At 45.9% G+C, this 21,325-nt stretch overlaps 8 non-coding genes across 8 annotated transcripts; all 8 read left to right on the forward strand.

Annotated features, from left to right (window-relative positions):
* The first annotated feature begins 16,724 nt into the window (after positions 1 to 16,724).
* On the forward strand, positions 16,725 to 16,888 carry LOC135022033 (U1 spliceosomal RNA). Its single transcript, XR_010219200.1, has one exon. It is a non-coding gene; the product is annotated as a U1 spliceosomal RNA (small nuclear RNA).
* A 152-nt stretch (positions 16,889 to 17,040) lies between these two features.
* On the forward strand, positions 17,041 to 17,203 carry LOC135022056 (U1 spliceosomal RNA). Its single transcript, XR_010219223.1, has one exon. It is a non-coding gene; the product is annotated as a U1 spliceosomal RNA (small nuclear RNA).
* Positions 17,204 to 17,876: 673 nt separating this feature from the next.
* LOC135022092 (U1 spliceosomal RNA) lies at positions 17,877 to 18,040 on the forward strand. The gene has a single exon (XR_010219259.1). It is a non-coding gene; the product is annotated as a U1 spliceosomal RNA (small nuclear RNA).
* A 152-nt stretch (positions 18,041 to 18,192) lies between these two features.
* Positions 18,193 to 18,355, forward strand: LOC135022071 (U1 spliceosomal RNA). Its single transcript, XR_010219237.1, has one exon. It is a non-coding gene; the product is annotated as a U1 spliceosomal RNA (small nuclear RNA).
* A 671-nt stretch (positions 18,356 to 19,026) lies between these two features.
* Positions 19,027 to 19,190, forward strand: LOC135022039 (U1 spliceosomal RNA). Its single transcript, XR_010219206.1, has one exon. It is a non-coding gene; the product is annotated as a U1 spliceosomal RNA (small nuclear RNA).
* A 152-nt stretch (positions 19,191 to 19,342) lies between these two features.
* On the forward strand, positions 19,343 to 19,505 carry LOC135022068 (U1 spliceosomal RNA). The gene has a single exon (XR_010219235.1). It is a non-coding gene; the product is annotated as a U1 spliceosomal RNA (small nuclear RNA).
* Positions 19,506 to 20,175: 670 nt separating this feature from the next.
* Positions 20,176 to 20,339, forward strand: LOC135022098 (U1 spliceosomal RNA). The gene has a single exon (XR_010219265.1). It is a non-coding gene; the product is annotated as a U1 spliceosomal RNA (small nuclear RNA).
* A 152-nt stretch (positions 20,340 to 20,491) lies between these two features.
* On the forward strand, positions 20,492 to 20,650 carry LOC135022062 (U1 spliceosomal RNA). The gene has a single exon (XR_010219229.1). It is a non-coding gene; the product is annotated as a U1 spliceosomal RNA (small nuclear RNA).
* Positions 20,651 to 21,325: the final 675 nt, after the last annotated feature.

Genomic DNA, 21,325 nt, shown 5'->3' on the forward strand with positions numbered 1-21,325 from the left:
GCCAGGAAAAAGGACAACCAAAATATCCACTTGTCCAATTCTCCTACCCGGCACCGCCAAGTACCAGAGAGGACTTGTGGAAGCGGAACCCTCCGCAAATGCTCCAAACACAAAATATAAAAGGTAAAGCGGCTGAGCCGCAACACACGGCAGAGCCGCAACTCACGAACACCACTGGATATAAAACGGTGATCAGTCAGGACTCCAGGGAACCAAACGAACTCTTGGGATGAGATGACAACTCCCGAATACCGGACTTCTGCGGACTGGAATGACCGGATACAGCAGGACTGGAAACAGACTCTCAGCAAACAAAGGCAGCATGCAGGAAGCTATTACCGGCGTCTGTGAGAAGCCCTGGGAGTGTATTTAACAAGGAGTCCTCCAATCAGCTGCTAAAGGCTGATTAGAATAAATGCCGTGCAGCTGCCTTGCTGCACGGCCAGAGAGCAGGTGAATATCTTAATTTCCTAAAGCCTAGCAACGGGGAACGCGGTCCGCCAGTGGCGTCCCCGTTGCTAGGGTCCGTGCGGCTCAGCGCGCCCGGCGTCTAGCGTTGCTAGGGAGCCGGCGGCTGTACGTGCACGGCGTCTCTAGTTGCTAGGCGCCGGGCCGCGCAGACCATCAAGCGGACCCCGGCGCCTAACAGTATGACTCCCAAAAACAACAACCGCGTCATTGGGACCAACTGCGATTTTGGCAAGTTTAGGAGCCAACCATGTTGTTGAAGAACTGTCAGGGAGAGTGCAATGTTTTGCACCAACTGGTCCCTGGATCTCGCCTTTATCAGGAGATCATCCAAGTACGGGATAATTGTGACTCCTTGCTTGCGAAGGAGAACCATAATTTCCGCCATCACCCTGGTGAAAATCCTCGGAGCCGTGGACAGACCAAACGGCAATGTCTGAAATTGGTAATGACAATCCTGAATTGCAAACCTTAGGTAGCTTGAGGCAGTGGCTAAATGGGAACATGTAAGTAGGCATCCTTTATGTCTACCAAAACCATGAAATCTCCGTCCTCCGGACTGGAGATCACTGCCCTGAGAAATTCCATCTTGAAATTGAATTTCTTTAGGAAGAAATTGAGGGATTTCAGATTTAAGATTGGTCTGACTGAGCCGTCCGGCTTCGGGACCACGAAGAGGCTTGAATAAAAACCTTCTCCCTGCTGACTAAGGCCAATTTGAACAATCGGTGAGGGGGAACGTCTTGAAACCCCAGTTTGTACCCTTGGGACACTATTTGTAAAACCCACGAGTCCAGGTCCGAATGAATCCAGAACTGACTGAAGAGTTTTAGACGTGCCCCCACTGGTGTGGGCTCCTGCAAGAAAGCCCCAGTGTCATGCAGTGGATTTGGCAGAAGCAGAGGACAATCTCTGGTCCTGCGATCTTGAAGAGGCTACAGACCTCTTCCTTTTCCTTCCTCTACCTGCAAAGAAAGGGGAATCTAAACTTCTTGCATATCTATTGGGCCAAAATGACTGCGGTAGATAATGATGCGTCTTCATCCGTTGACAGGGAACATAGGGCAAGAAGGTTGACTTACCATTGAAATGAGGATGCATCTTGCTGCCTTTCCAATGAAGCAAGTTTAATTTAGTAATAGGTGAAAAACCATCCTTACAAAGGTGTTAATCAGAGACTTGGCTTTGTGGACACTTTTCAGAGAACAAATTTGTTAGCATAAAAATAAAGCCAGAAAATGAAGAGCTGTTTAATCACTCAATTGGATTTTTCTGCCAGCATATTTTTTTTCTCTGCAACCCACTGCTAAATTGTGCTTCCTAGCTGTTTTTATAAAATCACTGAATCAAATCTAACTCTGATTACATCAGAGAAGGCCAGGTACCCTACACCATAACAGGGGGTTTGAAATTTTGACTTGTCTACTTATTATAGTTTTGAGTTTGCTTAGCCCCTGGCCTGGTTGTTTAGTTAGAGGGCCTCTTGTTATCACCCTGTCTCAGGTTTCCCTTTGTCTCTCATTAAGACCGGGGGGGCATCGAAGTTGGGCAGACATAATCCGCCCTTCAAACGCGGCTGCCAAGGGCTCAAGAAACCATAGTCTTGCAGGGGATTTCTGACAACACGGGTGAGACAACAGAGTTAGGGCGCCAGGGGCTATTTTCCTGTCCTGCTCCCTTCCCCAGCATTCCGTTCCAGTGCTCCAGTCCTTGCCATAAGATCTTCTCTGACCAGAGTGCTGGAATCATAACATTATTACCGGCCATACCAAAACTTAAAATTAAACGGGGTTTAATTTTTTCTCATTCAGTTTTGTGAGAGTTTATCGGCCTCATGAATCCAACAGGTTTAGGGCCAAATCCTGGTCAGCTCTTAGTCAGCCAGATTCAAGAACTTACTCAGATGGTTCAGGATCTTTCTCTTCGGGTGAAGTCGCAGGAAGATCTTTTGCGAGCTTCCCCAAGGGTAGTCCCTGAACCAAAGATGCATTTGCCTGACCGTTTTTCTGGTGATAGAAAAGAGTTTTTTAATTTTAAAGAATCCTGTAAACTTTATTTTCGTTTAAGACCGACTTCCTCGGGTACTGAATCTCAGCGGGTCGGGTTTATTATTTCTTTGCTCCAGGGGGATCCTCAGACCTGGGCATTTGGTTTAAGAGCAGAGGATCCGGCATTGTTGTCAATTGACGCTTTTTTTGAGTCTTTAGGGCTCTTGTATGATGACCCTGATAGAGAGGCGTCCGCTGAAAGTCAGTTGCGCCCTCTCAGACAGGGTAGAAATCCTGCAGAGGTTTATTGTACGGAGTTTCGCCGTTGGTCGAACGACTGTGGCTGGAATGACCCAGCCCTGCGCAGTCAGTTTCGCCTCGGCTTATCAGAGTCTATAAAAGACAGTCTCCTTCACTACCCTGCTCCTGAGACTCTCGATAAACTCATGGAGCTTTCTATTAAGATTGATCGTCGTCTCAGAGAGCGGAGGGCTGAAAAAGGAGCACCTGTAAGGACAAGTCCGTGTGTATATTCCATTCCTGAAGACGTAGAGGAGACCATGCAGATGGGTCTCTCCCGGCTGTCTCCTGAAGAAAGAGCCAGAAGGCAAAATTCTGGTCTTTGTCTGTACTGTGGGGGTAAGGGACATTTTGCTCGTAATTGTCCGAACAAGTCGGGAAACGCTTTGACCAGGTGAATTGTGAGGGGGTTCACCTAGGTCTGCAGCTTATCTCCTCGAATAACTCCCTTTTAGTCCCAGTTAAAGTTTCCTTTGGCAGCCTCAGTTCTTTGGTGTCGGCTTTTGTTGACAGTGGAGCTGCAGGAAACTTTATGGATTTAACTTGGGCTAAGGCCTTAGGCATTCCTCAGTTACCTTTGGGTAGGTGTGTCACCATGCATGGCTTAGATGGGAGTCCGCTGTCTAATGGGATTATTTCTCTCCGTACACCCCCTGTACTACTTACAGTAGGAGCTCTACATTCCGAGAAAATCGAGTTCTTTCTTACACATTGCCCAGCAGTTCCAGTTGTTCTGGGTCACCCTTGGCTGGCCTTTCATAATCCCACCATTGATTGGCGGTCGGGGAAGATTTCACATTGGGGTACTTTTTGTGATAAGGAATGTATCACGTTTCCAGTCAGAGTAGCAGCTATCATTCCAGAACTCATTCCGGTGGAATACCAGGAGTTTGCTGATGTTTTCTCCAAAGGCAATGCGGACATTCTGCCTCCCCATCGGCCTTATGATTGTGCTATTGAGTTAATTCCTGGTGCCGCATTGCCAAAGGGAAGATTATATGCATTATCCGGGCCAGAAACTGCGGCTATGAATGATTATGTAAAGGAGAGCCTTGAGAAAGGATTTATTAGACCATCAAAATCTCCTTTAAGTGCAGGCTTCTTCTTTGTGGAGAAAAAGGATGGCTCGCTTAGACCTTGCATTGATTTTAGAGCCCTGAATAAGATCTCAGTTAAAAACACCTATCCTTTGCCGTTGATTTCTGTACTCTTTGATCAGTTACGTTCTGCTGTGATTTTTTCTAAAATTGACCTTAGAGGAGCGTACAACCTCATCCGAATTAAATCTGGAGATGAGTGGAAAACGGCCTTCAGTTCTCAGTCGGGTCACTACGAATACCTGGTGATGCCGTTCGGCCTGTCCAATGCTCCGGCAGTTTTTCAAGACCTCATTAACGATGTGCTCCGTGACTTCCTAGGGAAATTCGTGGTCGTTTACTTAGACGACATCCTGATTTTTTCTAAATCAATGGAACAACATGTTACCCAGGTGCGTCTGGTTCTTCAAAAGTTATGTGAGAATCATTTATATGCCAAGCTGGAGAAGTGTGAGTTTCATGTCACGGAAGTATCTTTTTTAGGGTACATAATTTTCCATGGAACCAAAGAAACTCCAGGCCATCCTTAGTTGGGCGCAACCCACCAATTTAAAAGCAATTAAGCGTTTTTTAGGGTTTGCGAATTATTATAGGAGGTTTATTCATTCTTTTTCTGACCTGGTTGCTCCCATTGTAGCTCTGACAAAGAAAGGAGCGGATCCTACCAACTGGTCGCGTGAAGCTGAGTTGTCCTTCCGGGCCTTGAAACAAGCCTTTGTCTCGGCTCCAGTCCTCTGACATCCTAATCCGGAATTGCCCTTTGTGGTGGAGGTTGATGCCTCGGAGGTTGGAGTGGGGGCTATCCTTTCTCAAAAGGATCCGGAGTCTCTGGAGTTACATCCTTGTGCCTTTATGTCCAGGAAATTCTCCTCCGCTGAATCCAACTATGACGTTGGTAATCGGGAGTTACTGGTGGTAAAATGGGCTTTCGAGGAGTGGAGGCATTGGCTGGAGGGAGCAAAACATACTATTTCGGTATTGACTGACCATAAGAACCTGCAATAGATTGAATCGGCTAAGCGGCTTAATGCCCGGCAGGCACGTTGGGCATTATTTTTTACGCGTTTCAAATTTATAATCACTTTCAGGCCTGGTTCCAAGAATACTAAGGCTGATGCCCTGTCACATAGCTTTCTTCCGGTTCACAATAACAATCCTGTTACCCCCATACTTCCATCTTCGGTCATCTGGGCGGGCCTCACACAAGATTTATTTACCCAGTTAAAACAGCTTCAACACCAAGCTCCTAGAATTACTCCTGCTGGTCGTCTTTACGTCCCTGAGTTTTTGAGAGTTACTGTTTTAACGGAATTCCATGATAACAAAGTTTCAGGGCATCCAGGAGTCTCTAAGACATTGGAGTTAGTCTCTCGCTCAGTATGGTGGCCTGGTCTTTCTAAAGACGTCAAGGAATTTGTTTATTCAAGTCAGGTTTGTGCACAGCATAAGGTTCCCCGTTCCTTGCCCATCGGGCAACTTATGCCCGTAAATGTTCCTCTCCGGCCGTGGTCTCATATTTCCATGGATTTTGTGGTTGACCTTCCCCTTTCAGCCGGATTCCGAGTCATATGGGTGGTAGTGGACCGTTTTAGTAAAATGGCTCATTTTATTGCTCTTCCCCGATTGCCTTCTGCCCAAGGGTTGGCAGTTTTGTTTCTCCGCCATGTATTCAGGCTTCATGGGTTGCCTACTGATATTGTTTCTGATCGGGGTCCACAATTCATCGCACAATTCTGGAAATGTTTTTGTGCCTCATTGAAGATGAAATTGTCGTTAACATCCGGTTACCACCCACAATCCAACGGGCAAACCGAACGAGTTAACCAATCATTGAAACAATATTTGCGCTTGTATTCAGCCAAACTCCAGAATGATTGGTCCGAGTTTCTTCCGTTGGCTGAATTTGCTTACAATAATTCTTGTCATTCCTCCACTAAAGAGTCTCCATTCTTTTCAGTTTTTGGTTTTCACCCCAGAGCTAATTCTTTTTTTCATCATTCCTCAGTCTCCTCGCTTACCTTAACCTCCCATCTCAGAGCCATTTGGAAAAAGGTGCACCTTGCTCTCAGAAAAGCGGCCTTTCGAGAGAAGAAATTTTCTGACAGGCTCCGACGTCCTTGCACTTTTAAGGTGGGAGATAGGGTGTGGTTGTCGACTCGCAACATCAGGCTTCGACAATCCTCAGCTAGACTGGGACCCAAATTTATTGGGCCATTTCTTATTATTAAAAGAGTCAACCCAGTTGCCTTTCGGTTACGTTTACCAAGATCTCTCAGGATTGGAAATACGTTTCATTGTTCCCTGTTGAAACAATACGTTTCTTCCAGTAGATTTCCTCGGAAGATCTCTCAGGGTAGATCTCCAGTGGATGTACAGGGACAACAGGAGTTCTTGGTAGAGAAGGTTCTCGATTCCAAATTGTCCCGGGATCGGCTGTATTTTCTGGTTCACTGGAAAGGCTATGGTCCGGAGGAAAGGTCTTGGGTCCTGGATAAGGATCTTCATGCCCCGAGGCTCAAGAGGGCATTTTTCCGGGAATTTCCTCAGAAACCTGGCTTTAGGGGTTCCTTGACCCCTCCTCAAGGGGGGGGTACTGTTAGGCGCCGGGGTCCGCTTGATGGTCTGCGCGGCCCGGCGCCTAGCAACTAGAGATGCCATGCACGTACAGCCGCCGGCTCCCTAGCAATGCTAGACGCCGGGCGCGCTGAGCCGCACGGACCCTAGCAACGGGGACGCCACTGGTGGACCGCGTTCCCCGTTGCTAGGCTTTAGGAAATTAAGATATTCACCTGCTCTCTGGCCGTGCAGCAAGGCAGCTGCACGGCATTTATTCTAATCAGCCTTTAGCAGCTGATTGGAGGACTCCTTGTTAAATACACTCCCAGGGCTTCTCACAGATGCCGGTAATAGCTTCCTGCATGCTGCCTTTGTTTGCTGAGAGTCTGTTTCCAGTCCTGCTGTATCCGGTCATTCCAGTCCGCAGAAGTCCGGTATTCGGGAGTTGTCATCTCATCCCAAGAGGTCGTTTGGTTCCCTGGAGTCCTGACTGATCACCGTTTTATATCCAGTGGTGTTCGTGAGTTGCGGCTCTGCCGTGTGTTGCGGCTCAGCCGCTTTACCTTTTATATTTTGTGTTTGGAGCATTTGCGGAGGGTTCCGCTTCCACAAGTCCTCTCTGGTACTCGGCGGTGCCGGGTAGGAGAATTGGACAAGTGGATATTTTGGTTGTCCTTTTTCCTGGCGGTTTCTCAGCACATATTATAGTTTTGAGTTTGCTTAGCCCCTGGCCTGGTTGTTTAGTTAGAGGGCCTCTTGTTATCACCCTGTCTCGGGTTTCCCTTTGTCTCTCATTAAGACCGGGGGGCATCGAAGTTGGGCAGACATAATCCGCCCTTCAAACGCGGTTGCCAAGGGCTCAAGAAACCATAGTCTCGCAGGGGATTTCTGACAACACGGGTGAGACAACAGAGTTAGGGCGCCAAGGGCTATTTTCCTGTCCTGCTCCCTTCCCCAGCATTCCGTTCCAGTGCTCCGGTCCTTGCCATAAGATCTTCTCTGACCAGAGTGCTGGAATCATAACACATACTGGACACAGAAGAGGTTTTCTTCCACTGGAAAGGCTATGGAGATCCAGAGTCTGGTCAAACAAATTCTGAAACCAGCAAGAGTGTTAATCCATCAATGCATTCAGTTGCTGGGGAAGATGGTTGTGGCCTACGAGACCATTCAGTTTGGCAGGTTCCATGCCAGAGTGTTCCAGTGGGACCTGTTGGACAATTGGTCCGGATCCCACCTACACATGCACCGGAGGATAATCCTGTCTTCCAAGACCAGAATCTCACTCCATTGGTGGCTGCACAGTTCTCACCTCCTAGAGGGGCGATGGTTCGGGATCCAGGACTGGATCCTAGGGACCACAGATGCAACCCTCCGAGGCTGGGGAGCAGTCACACAGGGGGAAAACAAGTGTCCTTCGTTTGGGAGAAAAATGCAATGGTACAAGACAGCTTTTCCTTGCCAATATCTCTCTTTTGCAAAGAGCTGCGCATTGGAAAATTCATAGCTATGCCGTGTAGATGATGGTCTAACAGGAGGCTTTAAAATTTTCTTTCTAGTGTCCTTCGTTTGGGTGAAAAATGCAATGGTACAAGACAGCTTTTCCTTGCCAATATCTCTCTTTTGCAAAGAGCTGCGCATTGGAAAATTCAGGGCTATGTCGTGTATATGATGGCCTAACAGGAGGCTTTAAAATTTTCTTTCTAGTGTCCTTCGTTTGGGAGAAAAATGCAAAGGTACAAGACAGGTTTTCCTTGCCAATATCTCTCTTTTGCAAAGAGCTGCGCATTGGAAAATTCCGGGCTATGTCGTGTAGATGATTGCCTAACAGGAGGCTTTAAAATTTTAATTCTAGTGTCCTTCGTTTGGGAGAAAAATGCAAAGGTACAAGACAGCTTTTCCTTGCCAATATCTCTCTTTTGCAAAGAGCTGCGCATTGGAAAATTCAGAGCTATGTCGTGTAGATGATGGCCTAACAGGAGGCTTTAAAATTATCTTTCTAGTGTCCTTCGTTTGGGAGAAAAATGCAAAGGTACAAGACAGCTTTTCCTTGCCAATATCTCTCTTTTGCAAAGAGCTGCGCATTGGAAAATTCAGGGCTATGTCGTGTAGATGATGGCCTAACAGGAGGCCATCATCTACACGACATAGCCCTGAATTTTCCAATGCGCAGCTCTTTGCAAAAGAGAGATATTGGCAAGGAAAAGCTGTCTTGTACCTTTGCATTTTTCTCCCAAACGAAGGACACTAGAATTAAAATTTTAAAGCCTCCTGTTAGGCCATCATCTACACGACATAGCCCTGAATTTTCCAATGCGCAGCTCTTTGCAAAAGAGAGATATTGGCAAGGAAAAGCTGTCTTGTACCTTTGCATTTTTCTCCCAAACGAAGGACACTAGAAAGATAATTTTAAAGCCTCCTGTTAGGCCATCATCTACACGACATAGCCCTGAATTTTCCAATGCGCAGCTCTTTGCAAAAGAGAGATATTGGCAAGGAAAAGCTGTCTTGTACCTTTGCATTTTTCTCCCAAACGAAGGACACTAGAAAGAAAATTTTAAAGCCTCCTGTTAGGCCATCATCTACACGACATAGCCCTGAATTTTCCAATGCGCAGCTCTTTGCAAAAGAGAGATATTGGCAAGGAAAAGCTGTCTTGTACCTTTGCATTTTTCTCCCAAACGAAGGTCACTAGAAAGAAAATTTTAAAGCCTCCTGTTAGGCCATCATCTACACGACATAGCCCTGAATTTTCCAATGCGCAGCTCTTTGCAAAAGAGAGATATTGGCAAGGAAAAGCTGTCTTGTACCTTTGCATTTTTCTCCCAAACGAAGGACACTAGAATTAAAATTTTAAAGCCTCCTGTTAGGCCATCATCTACACGACATAGCCCTGAATTTTCCAATGCGCAGCTCTTTGCAAAAGAGAGATATTGGCAAGGAAAAGCTGTCTTGTACCTTTGCATTTTTCTTCCAAACGAAGGACACTAGAAAGAAAATTTTAAAGCCTCCTGTTAGGCCATCATCTACACGACATAGCCCTGAATTTTCCAATGCGCAGCTCTTTGCAAAAGAGAGATATTGGCAAGGAAAAGCTGTCTTGTACCTTTGCATTTTTCTCCCAAACGAAGGACACTAGAATTAAAATTTTAAAGCCTCCTGTTAGTGCTTTATCTACAAGGCATAGCCCTGAATTTTCCAATGCGTAGCTCTTTGCAATAGAGAGATATTGGCAAGGAAAAGCTGTCTTGTACCTTTGCATTTTTCTCCCAAACGAAGGACACTAGAATTAAAATTTTAAAGCCTCCTGTTAGGCCATCATCTACACGACATAGCCCTGAATTTTCCAATGCGCAGCTCTTTGCAAAAGAGAGATATTGGCAAGGAAAAGCTGTCTTGTACCTTTGCATTTTTCTCCCAAACGAAGGACACTAGAATTAAAATTTTAAAGCCTCCTGTTAGGCCATCATCTACACGACATAGCCCTGAATTTTCCAATGCGCAGCTCTTTGCAAAAGAGAGATATTGGCAAGGAAAAGCTGTCTTGTACCTTTGCATTTTTCTCCCAAACGAAGGACACTAGAATTAAAATTTTAAAGCCTCCTGTTAGGCCATCATCTACACGACATAGCCCTGAATTTTCCAATGCGCAGCTCTTTGCAAAAGAGAGATATTGGCAAGGAAAAGCTGTCTTGTACCTTTGCATTTTTCTCCCAAACGAAGGACACTAGAAATAAAATTTTAAAGCCTCCTGTTAGGCCATCATCTACACGACATAGCCCTGAATTTTCCAATGCGCAGCTCTTTGCAAAAGAGAGATATTGGCAAGGAAAAGCTGTCTTGTACCTTTGCATTTTTCTCCCAAACGAAGGACACTAGAAAGATAATTTTAAAGCCTCCTGTTAGGCCATCATCTACACGACATAGCCCTGAATTTTCCAATGCGCAGCTCTTTGCAAAAGAGAGATATTGGCAAGGAAAAGCTGTCTTGTACCTTTGCATTTTTCTCCCAAACGAAGGACACTAGAAAGAAAATTTTAAAGCCTCCTGTTAGGCCATCATCTACACGACATAGCCCTGAATTTTCCAATGCGCAGCTCTTTGCAAAAGAGATATTGGCAAGGAAAAGCTGTCTTGTACCTTTGCATTTTTCTCCCAAACGAAGGACACTAGAATTAAAATTTTAAAGCCTCCTGTTAGAACATCATCTACACGACATAGCCCTGAATTTTCCAATGCGCAGCTCTTTGCAAAAGAGAGATATTGGCAAGGAAAAGCTGTCTTGTACCTTTGCATTTTTCTCCCAAACGAAGGACACTAGAATTAAAATTTTAAAGCCTCCTGTTAGGCCATCATCTACACGACATAGCCCTGAATTTTCCAATGCGCAGCTCTTTGCAAAAGAGAGATATTGGCAAGGAAAAGCTGTCTTGTACCTTTGCATTTTTCTCCCAAACGAAGGACACTAGAAAGATAATTTTAAAGCCTCCTGTTAGGCCATCATCTACACGACATAGCCCTGAATTTTCCAATGCGCAGCTCTTTGCAAAAGAGAGATATTGGCAAGGAAAAGCTGTCTTGTACCTTTGCATTTTTCTCCCAAACGAAGGACACTAGAAAGAAAATTTTAAAGCCTCCTGTTAGGCCATCATCTACACGACATAGCCCTGAATTTTCCAATGCGCAGCTCTTTGCAAAAGAGAGATATTGGCAAGGAAAAGCTGTCTTGTACCTTTGCATTTTTCTCCCAAACGAAGGTCACTAGAAAGAAACAAACCAGGCCTAAAATCAGGTGATATTGGGCATATACAGTGTGGTGTGGCTGTAGATGAGCTTAGTGGTTTCTGTTAGAGTTCTTCTACTTCTAACTACTCGTACATAAATGAGTAAGCAGCCGATTTATTAAACCTGGTGAAATGATAATTTGCATGGTGATAAAGTACCAGCCAATCAGCTCCTAATTGCCATGTCACAGGCTGGGTTTGAAAAATGACAGTTAGGAGCTGACTGGCTGGTACTTTATCACCTTGCACTTTATCAGTTCACCAGGCTTAATAGATCTGCCCCAATGTTTCAAAATGGAATGTATCAAGAGAACGGTGTTAGTATTGTAAAAATACACACAGCTCCTGGTATTTCCTTGTGGTCTCCCATCCAAGTACTAAAACCAGGACCAACACTGCTCAGCTTCCATGATCAGGAGAGATTGGGCAAATCCAGTGTGCTGTGGCTGTAGATGAGCTGGTGGTTTCTGTTACAGCTCTTCTACTTCTAACTTCTGGTACATAAAAGAATACATGTAAAAATTAAATGTACCAAGAAAATGGTGTTGGTAGTTTAAAAACACCTAAAGAATCTGATACTACCAAGCAGTCTCCCATCCATGTATTAACAAAGTCCAATACTGCTTTGCTTCAAAAATCAAATGAGATTGGGCATATCCAGTGTGGTGTGGCTTTAGATAAGCTTTGTGGTTTCTGTTAGAGCTCTTCTACTTCTAACTACTGGTACATTAACGAATATGTATAACAGGCATGTCCAAACTGCGGCCCTCCAGCTGTTGAGAAACTACTCATCCCAGCATGCCCTGACGCAGCTTTAGCATTCCCTGACAGCAAAACTGTGTCTGGGCATGCTGGGATATGTAGTTTCACAACAGCTGGAGGGCCGCAGTTTGGACATGCCTGATGTATAAGGTTGTAGTTTATCCAATATGCCTTTACTACCTTACCTTTCAACCCCCCCTCCCTCCCCTCTTCTCCTTATAACTTCCTTAGTTCTCTCCTCCTCGTGTGTGCGTTATTTGTTTTCTCATACGTCCTAGAGGATGCTGGGGTCACATTAAGAACCATGGGGTATAGACGGGATCCGCAGGAGACATGGGCACTTTAAGACTTTCAAAGGGTGTGAACTGTCTCCTCCCTCTATGCCCCTCCTCCAGACTCCAGTTTTAGTATTGTGCGCAGTGATACTGGATGCACTACAGAGGAGCTCTACTGAGTTTCTCTGAAAAGACTAGTTAGTTTTTTTTATTTTCAGGGAGGCTGCTGGCAACAGTCTCCCTGCTTCGTTGGACTTAGGGGAGAGAAGTATGACCAACTTCTAGTGAGTTCAATGGCTCTGCTTCAGGCTGACAGGACACCATTAGCTCCTGAGGGTGCTGATCGCTGGGTACGCCTAGATGCACACTCCCGCAGCCTGCCGTCACCCCCTTACAGAGCCAGAAGACAGGTGAGTAGCAGAAGAACAGAAGACTTCTTCTTCAGTGACGGCATTCTGAGGTACCGAGCAGCGAGCGGAACGCTGCGCGCCATGCTCACACACAAACACAGGCACTGCAGGGTGCAGGGCACGGGGGGGGGGCACCCTGGGCAGCATAAATTCCTCACAAAAGGCTGGAAAAAGTGGACATTAGTGCCTGGGCACTGTCCTTACCCCAATAGCGTAATTAATTATTTCTGAGCGGGACAGATACGCGCCATTACAGCGGCGGGGCTTCTTCCTCACCTCACCAGAACATCTTTAGAGCATTACAAGTCTATCACTATAGAGTTTATTATTTCCCAGACTGTGTACTTTTGGCGCTGGATTGTGAGCTGAAAAATCCTCTGTGTCCCTCTGACAGATTTACTGACGGTCTGTCCCCCATAAGCCGGTGTGTCTGTGGGTACTTGGTATATGTGTGTCAACATGTCGGTGGCTGAATGTTTTTCCCAAGAGGAAACTATATTAGGAATGCAGACATATGATGGTGGCCCTGTTGGCACCACCAATAACTGACTGGGTAAATGTTTCAGTAATATCAGAGTAAGGTTGGATAAATCTGTGTCCCAGACACAGACGTAGAGAATAGATGTGATATTCATGGCTATGTTTCTTTTCCCTCAGGCCCCGCTGGGTCGCAAAAATGTTATTTTGCCCAGTTACTACACACTGATACTGACACGGATACTGATACTTATGTCGACCATAATGTTTCCTGATTAGATCCAATATTGGCAAGGAGCATTCAGTACATGATTGTGGATATTAAGGACATATTAAAATCACTGAAGACCCTGCTGTTCCTGACAAAGGGGTCTATATGTATGTATATATAGATATATAATGAAAGCTGATGTAACGTTCCTCCATCTCTGTTTGAGAAAGTCTGGGCCAGCTCGACAAGATGGTTTCAAATCCCCAAAAGGATTCTGGTTGTTTATTCATTTCCCGCCGCGGACAGAATAAAGTGGGAGTCACCCCCTGTTCTGCACGGGGCCCTGTCACAAATCCAGCGGATCGTATGCAGGAAGCTACATTATTTCTAGTTATGTAACCACGGGTACATTACTTAGACCTGCCATTACATGTGCATGGGTGAGTAGTAGTATTCAAGAATTGGTCGAATACCTTGTCATCCGATATAGATACCCTGGAGAGATGGGATACTCCTTACGTTGTATCATATCAAGGACACTGCAGCATACTTACGTGAGACTGCAAGGGATATAGGACTCTTGAGTTCACGGGCCAATTTCATGGCAGTGTCGAATAGGAGGGCATTGTGGATTCACCAAGAGAATGCTGATGCTGACTCCAAGAAGAAAGGGAGTCTCTTCCCTATGAAGGTGAAGCCTTGTTTGGTGACTGCCTAGTTAATTTGATCTCGGCAGCTCCCGCAGGTAAGTCAACCTTCTTGCCCTATGTTCCCTCCCAACGGATGAAGACGCATCATTCTCTGATGCAGTCATTTCGGCCCAATAGATATGCAAGAAGTTAAGATTCCCCTTTCTTTGCAGGTAGAGGAAGGAGAAGAGAGAAGAGGTCTGCATCCTCTTCAAGATCGCAGGAGCAGAGATCATCCTCTGCTTCTGCCAAATCCACTGCATGACGCTGGGGCTCTCTTGCAGGAGCCCGCACCAGTGGGGGCACGTCTAAAACTCTTCAGTCAGTTCTGGATTCATTCGGACATGGACTCGTGTGTTTTACAAATAGTGTCCCAAGGGTACAAACTGGGGTTTCAAGATGTTCCCCCTCACCGATTGTTCAAACATTAAGTTACTGTGCTATTCCTGGGTTATATAGCGCTGGGGTATGTGCTGGCATACTCTCTCTCTGTCTCTCCAAAGGGCCTTGTGGGGAAAATGTCTTCAGTATTGGCAAGGAAAAGCTGTCTTGTACCTTTGCATTTTTCTCCCAAACGAAGGACACTAGAAAGAAAATTTTAAAGCCTCCTGTTAGGCCATCATCTACACGACATAGCCCTGAATTTTCCAATGCGTAGCTCTTTGCAAAAGAGAGATATTGGCAAGGAAAAGCTGTCTTGTACCTTTGCATTTTTCTCCCAAACGAAGGACACTAGAAAGAGAATTTTAAAGCCTCCTGTTAGGCCATCATCTACACGACATAGCCCTGAATTTTCCAATGCGCAGCTCTTTGCAAAAGAGAGATATTGGCAAGGAAAAGCTGTCTTGTACCATTGCATTTTTCTCCCAAACGAAGGACACTAGAAAGAAAATTTTAAAGCCTCCTGTTAGGCCATCATCTACACGACATAGCCCTAAATTTTCCAATGCGTAGCTCTTTGCAAAAGAGAGATATTGGCAAGGAAAAGCTGTCTTGTACCTTTGCATTTTTCTCCGAAACGAAGGACACTAGAAAGAAAATTTTAAAGCCTCCTGTTAGGCCATCATCTACACGACATAGCCCTGAATTTTCCAATGCGCAGCTCTTTGCAAAAGAGAGATATTGGCAAGGAAAAGCTGTCTTGTACCTTTGCATTTTTCTCCCAAACGAAGGTCACTAGAAAGAAAATTTTAAAGCCTCCTGTTAGGCCATCATCTACACGACATAGCCCTGAATTTTCCAATGCGTAGCTCTTTGCAAAAGAGAGATATTGGCAAGGAAAAGCTGTCTTGTACCTTTGCATTTTTCTCCCAAACGAAGGACACTAGAAAGAAAATTTTAAAGCCTCCTGTTAGGCCATCATCTACACGACATAGCCCTGAATTTTCCAATGCGCAGCTCTTTGCAAAAGAGAGATATTGGCAAGGAAAAGCTGTCTTGTACCATTGCATTTTTCTCCCAAACGAAGGACACTAGAAAGAACATTTTAAAGCCTCCTGTTAGGCCATCATCTACACGACATAGCCCTGAATTTTCCAATGCGCAGCTCTTTGCAAAAGAGAGATATTGGCAAGGAAAAGCTGTCTTGTACCTTTGCATTTTTCTCCCAAACGAAGGTCACTAGAAAGAAAATTTTAAAGCCTCCTGTTAGGCCATCATCTACACGACATAGCCCTGAATTTTCCAATGCGTAGCTCTTTGCAAAAGAGAGATATTGGCAAGGAAAAGCTGTCTTGTACCTTTGCATTTTTCTCCCAAACGAAGGACACTAGAAAGAAAATTTTAAAGCCTCCTGTTAGGCCATCATCTACACGACATAGCCCTGAATTTTCCAATGCGCAGCTCTTTGCAAAAGAGAGATATTGGCAAGGAAAAGCTGTCTTGTACCTTTGCATTTTTCTCCCAAACGAAGGACACTAGAAAGAAAATTTTAAAGCCTCCTGTTAGGCCATCATCTACACGACATAGCCCTGAATTTTCCAATACTTGACTGCATAATTTGTGTTTCCCCTGGTCGGCTCTCATATAATTCAGATCTCTTTGTCTCAGGTCTCTCTCCAGCCTAGTTTGCTGTCTGTTTCCACTTCTCTTTTCTTGAGCCGCTCCCTTCTATGCCCTTGCGCACTATCCTGACTTCTCCCGTCTGCTTACTTTGTGCCTTCCAACGCACAATGCGAACTACAGGTAGTGCTGCAGGGCCCACACCCTTTTATTTGCCTTACAGAGCAGCTCTGGAGCTGTTACAGTGCCCAGCTGCTGCAAGAAATCAGCTTGAATGCTTCAGGGGCTGGGGCATAGCCAACATGAGCCCCACACCGAATGAGGGTGCAGGTGTTTAATGCGAACTAGGGGTCATCCAAGCGCCGCAAAAGGCCGCCATGCCCTGCACGCCCCTTTTCTCTTTTCATATGCAGATGAGGGTTGAAGCCAACTTTGACCCACTGCTTGGATGACATCACCATATGCAAATCCATCTGCTGCAGGCCTTCCCCCAGGAATGCTTGTACTAGTTGTTGCATTTGGTTTGTTGTTTGGGGGTGCTTCAGTATTAGGCAGCCTTCTGCCCTCCCATGTTCATCTGAAAATATGTGTTCTCCCTGCAGTTGTTGTCCCCAGATGAGAGTTCCCTTGTGCTGCCTCAGTTGAATCTCCTTTACTTGACAGAGATGTGCCTGAGCAGCGGCCCTCCCCAGCCCTATCCCAAATCATACTTATTTTGCATAGGAGATACCATGGTCATGAAGATTGTTCTCCCAGGGTGAGGTTCATTCATTGCATTCTGGGTATGCTGACCCCTGTGATTTCCCCAAATGTGGGAAACTCGACTGCATTATTTGTGGTAGAGGGGGACTATGTTTGTGCTTTCCTCTGGTCAGCTCTGGTAAAAGTCAGATTTATTTGTCTCAGATCTTCCTCTAGCCTTGTTCCTCTTTCAAGAGTTCCCTTGTGCTGCCTCAGTTGGATCTCCTTCACTTGACAGGGGGGTGCCCGAGCAGCGACCCTCCCCAGCTCTAGCCCAACTCCTACTTACCTGCCAGGTGAGATACTATGATCATGAAGGTGCTTCTCCCAGGGCAAGGCTCACCCATTGCACTCTGGGTGTGCTGCTCCTGCAATTTCCCCAAATGTGGGACACTTGACTGCATAATTTGTGTTTCCCCTGGTCGGCTCTCGTATAATTCAGATCTCTTTGTCTCAGGTCTCTCTCCAGCCTAGTTTGCTGTCTGTTTCCACTTCTCTTTTCTTGAGCCGCTCCCTTCTATGCCCTTGCGCACTATCCTGACTTCTCCCGTCTGCTTACTTTGTGCCTTCCAATGCACAATGCAAACTACAGGTAGTGCTGCAGGGCCCACACCCTTTTACTTGCCTTACAGAGCAGCTCTGGAGCTGTTACAGTGCCCAGCTGCTGTAAGAAATCAGCTTGAATGCTTCAGGGGCTGGGGCATAGCCAACATGAGCCCCACACCGAAGGAGGGTGGAGGTGTTTAATGCGAACTAGGGGTCATCCAAGCGCCGCAAAAGGCCGCCATGCCCTGCACGCCCCTTTTCTCTTTTTTGATATGCAGACGAGGGTTGAAGCCAACTTTGACCCACTGCTTGGATGGCATTACCATATGCAAATCAATCTGCTGCAGGCCTTCCCCCAGGAATGCTTGCACTAGTTGTTGCATTTGGTTTGTTGTTTGGGGGTGCTTCAGTATTAGGCAGCCTTCTGCCCTCCCATGTTCATCTGAAAATATGTGTTCTCCCTGCAGTTGTTGTCCCCAGATGAGAGTTCCCTTGTGCTGCCTCAGTTGAATCTCCTTTACTTGACAGAGATGTGCCTGAGCAGCGGCCCTCCCCAGCCCTATCCCAAATCATACTTATTTTGCATAGGAGATACCATGGTCATGAAGATTGTTCTCCCAGGGTGAGGTTCATTCATTGCATTCTGGGTATGCTGACCCCTGTGATTTCCCCAAATGTGGGAAACTCGACTGCATTATTTGTGGTAGTGGGGGACTGTGTTTGTGCTTTCTTCTGGTCAACTCTGGTAAAAGTCAGATTTCTTTGTCTCAGATCTTCCTCTAGCCTTGTTCTTCTTTCGAGAGTTCCCTTGTGCTGCCTCAGTTGGATCTCCTTCACTTGACAGGGGGGTGCACGAGCAGCGACCCTCCCCAGCTCTAGCCCAACTCCTATTTACCTGCCAGGTGAGATACTATGATAAGGAAGGTGCTTCTCCCAGGGCAAGGCTCACCCATTGCACTTTGGGTGTGCTGCTCCTGCGATTTCCCCAAATGTGGGACACTTGACTGCATAATTTGTGTTTCCTCTGGTCGGCTCTCATATAATTCAGATCTCTTTGTCTCAGGTCTTTCTCCAGCCTAGTTTGCTGTCTGTTTCCACTTCTCTTTTCTTGAGCCGCTCCCTTCTATGCCCTTGCGCACTATCCTGACCTCTCCCGTCTGCTTACTTTGTGCCTTCCAACGCACAATGCATACTACAGGTAGTGCTGCAGGGCCCACACCCTTTTACATGCTTTACAGAGCAGCTCTGGAGCTGTTACAGTGCCCAGCTGCTGCAAGAAATCATCTTGAATGCTTCAGGGGCTGGGGCATAGCCAACATGAGCCCCACACCGAAGGATGGTGGAGATGTTTAATGCGAATTAGGGGTCATCCAAGCGCCACAAAAGGACGCCATGCCCTGCACATCCCTTTTTTCTTTTCATATGCAGACGAGGGTTGAAGCCAACTTTGACCCACTGCTTGGATGACATCACCATATGCAAATCCATCTGCTGCAGGCCTTCCCCCAGGAATGCTTGCACTAGTTGTTGCATTTGGTTTGTTGTTTGGGGGTGCTTCAGTATTAGGCAGCCTTCTGCCCTCCCATGTTCATCTGAAAATATGTGTTCTCCCTGCAGTTGTTGTCCCCAGATGAGAGTTCCCTTGTGCTGCCTCAGTTGAATCTCCTTTACTTGACAGAGATGTGCCTGAGCAGCGGCCCTCCCCAGCCCTATCCCAAATCATACTTATTTTGCATAGGAGATACCATGGTCATGAAGATTGTTCTCCCAGGGTGAGGTTCATTCATTGCATTCTGGGTATGCTGACCCCTGTGATTTCACCAAATGTGGGAAACTCAACTGCATTATTTGTGGTAGTGGGGGACTGTGTTTGTGCTTTCTTCTGGTCAACTCTGGTAAAAATCAGATTTCTTTGTCTCAGATCTTCCTCTAGCCTTGTTCCTCTTTCGAGAGTTCCCTTGTGCTGCCTCAGTTGGATCTCCTTCACTTGACAGGGGGGTACCCGAGCAGCGACCCTTCGCAGCTCTAGCCCAACTCCTACTTACCTGCCAGGTGAGATACTATGATCATGTAGGTGCTTCTCCCAGGGCAAGGCTCACCCATTGCACTCTGGGTGTGCTGCCCCTGTGATTTCCCCAAATGTGGGAAACTTGACTGCATAATTTGTGTTTCCCCTGGTCGGCTCTCGTATAATTCAGATCTCTTTGTCTCAGGTCTCTCTCCAGCCTAGTTTGCTGTCTGTTTCCACTTCTCTTTTCTTGAGCCGCTCCCTTCTATGCCCTTGCGCACTATCCTGACATCTCCCGTCTGCTTACTTGTGCCTTCCAACGCACAATGCATACTACAGGTAGTGCTGCAGGGCCCACACCCTTTTACATGCCTTACAGAACAGCTCTGGAGCTGTTACAGTGCCCAGCTGCTGCAAGAAATCATCTTGAATGCTTCAGGGGCTGGGGCATAGCCAACATGAGACCCACACCGAAGGAGGGTGGAGATGTTTAATGTGAATTAGGGGTCATCCAAGCGCCACAAAAGGACGCCATGCCCTGCACATCCCTTTTTTCTTTTCATATGCAGACGAGGGTTGAAGCCAACTTTGACCCACTGCTTGGATGACATCACCATATGCAAATCCATCTGCTGTAGGCCTTCCCCCAGGAATGCTTGTACTAGTTGTTGCATTTGGTTTGTTGTTTGGGGGTGCTTCAGTATTAGGCAGCCTTCTGCCCTCCCATGTTCATCTGAAAATATGTGTTCTCCCAGCAGTTGTTGTCCCCAGATGAGAGTTCCCTTGTGCTGCCTCAGTTGAATCTCCTTTACTTGACAGAGATGTGCCTGAGCAGCGGCCCTCCCCAGCTCTATCCCAAATCATACTTATTTTGCATAGGAGATACCATGGTCATGAAGATTGTTCTCCCAGGGTGAGGTTCATTCATTGCATTCTGGGTATGCTGACTCCTATGATTTCCCCAAATGTGGGAAACTCGACTGCATTATTTGTGGTAGTGGGGGACTGTGTTTGTGCTTTCCTCTGGTCAGCTCTGGTAAAAGTCAGATTTATTTGTCTCAGATCTTCCTCTAGCCTTGTTCTTCTTTCGAGAGTTCCCTTGTGCTGCCTCAGTTGGATCTCCTTCACTTGACAGGGGGGTGCCCGAGCATCGACCCTCCCCAGCTCAAGCCCAACTCCTACTTACCTGCCAGGTGAGATACTATGATCATGAAGGTGCTTCTCCCAGGGCAAGGCTCACCCATTGCACTCTGGGTGTGCTGCTCCTGCGATTTCCCCAAATGTGGGAAACTTGACTGCATAATTTGTTTTCTTTCAAAAATCCACTTAATTTTCTTTACCCTATTATTAAAATGGTAATTGACAAAAACAAACTACATTGTCACCAGAAGAGCAATACAAAATGTACAAGTGATATATTAAAATCATCTTTCCAGCTTGAATTTCAATGATGCATTAGGGCAACGATTTTGTGAGAAACATCTTCACCCTTAAATAAAGATTTTCTTAATTCCTTACCTGTGTGATAATTAGATATCACCTTGTTTTCGCATTAAACAGACTTCCACATGAGAAAACAGCAAGGATGCAGTGGCGTTAATGTTTCCTGGTGTCAACTTGTATTATTTCAGTAGACATTGAAATGAGGATGCATCTTGCTGCCTTTCCAATGAAGCAAGTTTAATTTAGTAATAGGTGAAAAACCATCCTTACAAAGGTGTTAATCAGAGACTTGGCTTTGTGGACACTTTTCAGAGAACAAATTTGTTAGCATAAAAATAAAGCCAGAAAATGAAGAGCTGTTTAATCACTCAATTGGATTTTTCTGCCAGCATATTTTTTTTCTCTGCAAACCACTGCTAAATTGTGCTTCCTAGCTGTTTTTATAAAATCAATGAATCAAATCTAACTCTGATTACATCAGAGAAGGCCAGGTACCCTACACAATAAGATGGGGTTTGAAATTTTGACTTGTCTACTTAAATATCACCAAAATCTGATCACAAGGTCAA

Source organism: Pseudophryne corroboree, unplaced genomic scaffold (genome assembly GCF_028390025.1).
Source record: "Pseudophryne corroboree isolate aPseCor3 unplaced genomic scaffold, aPseCor3.hap2 scaffold_381, whole genome shotgun sequence".
Lineage (NCBI taxonomy): Eukaryota > Metazoa > Chordata > Amphibia > Anura > Myobatrachidae > Pseudophryne > Pseudophryne corroboree.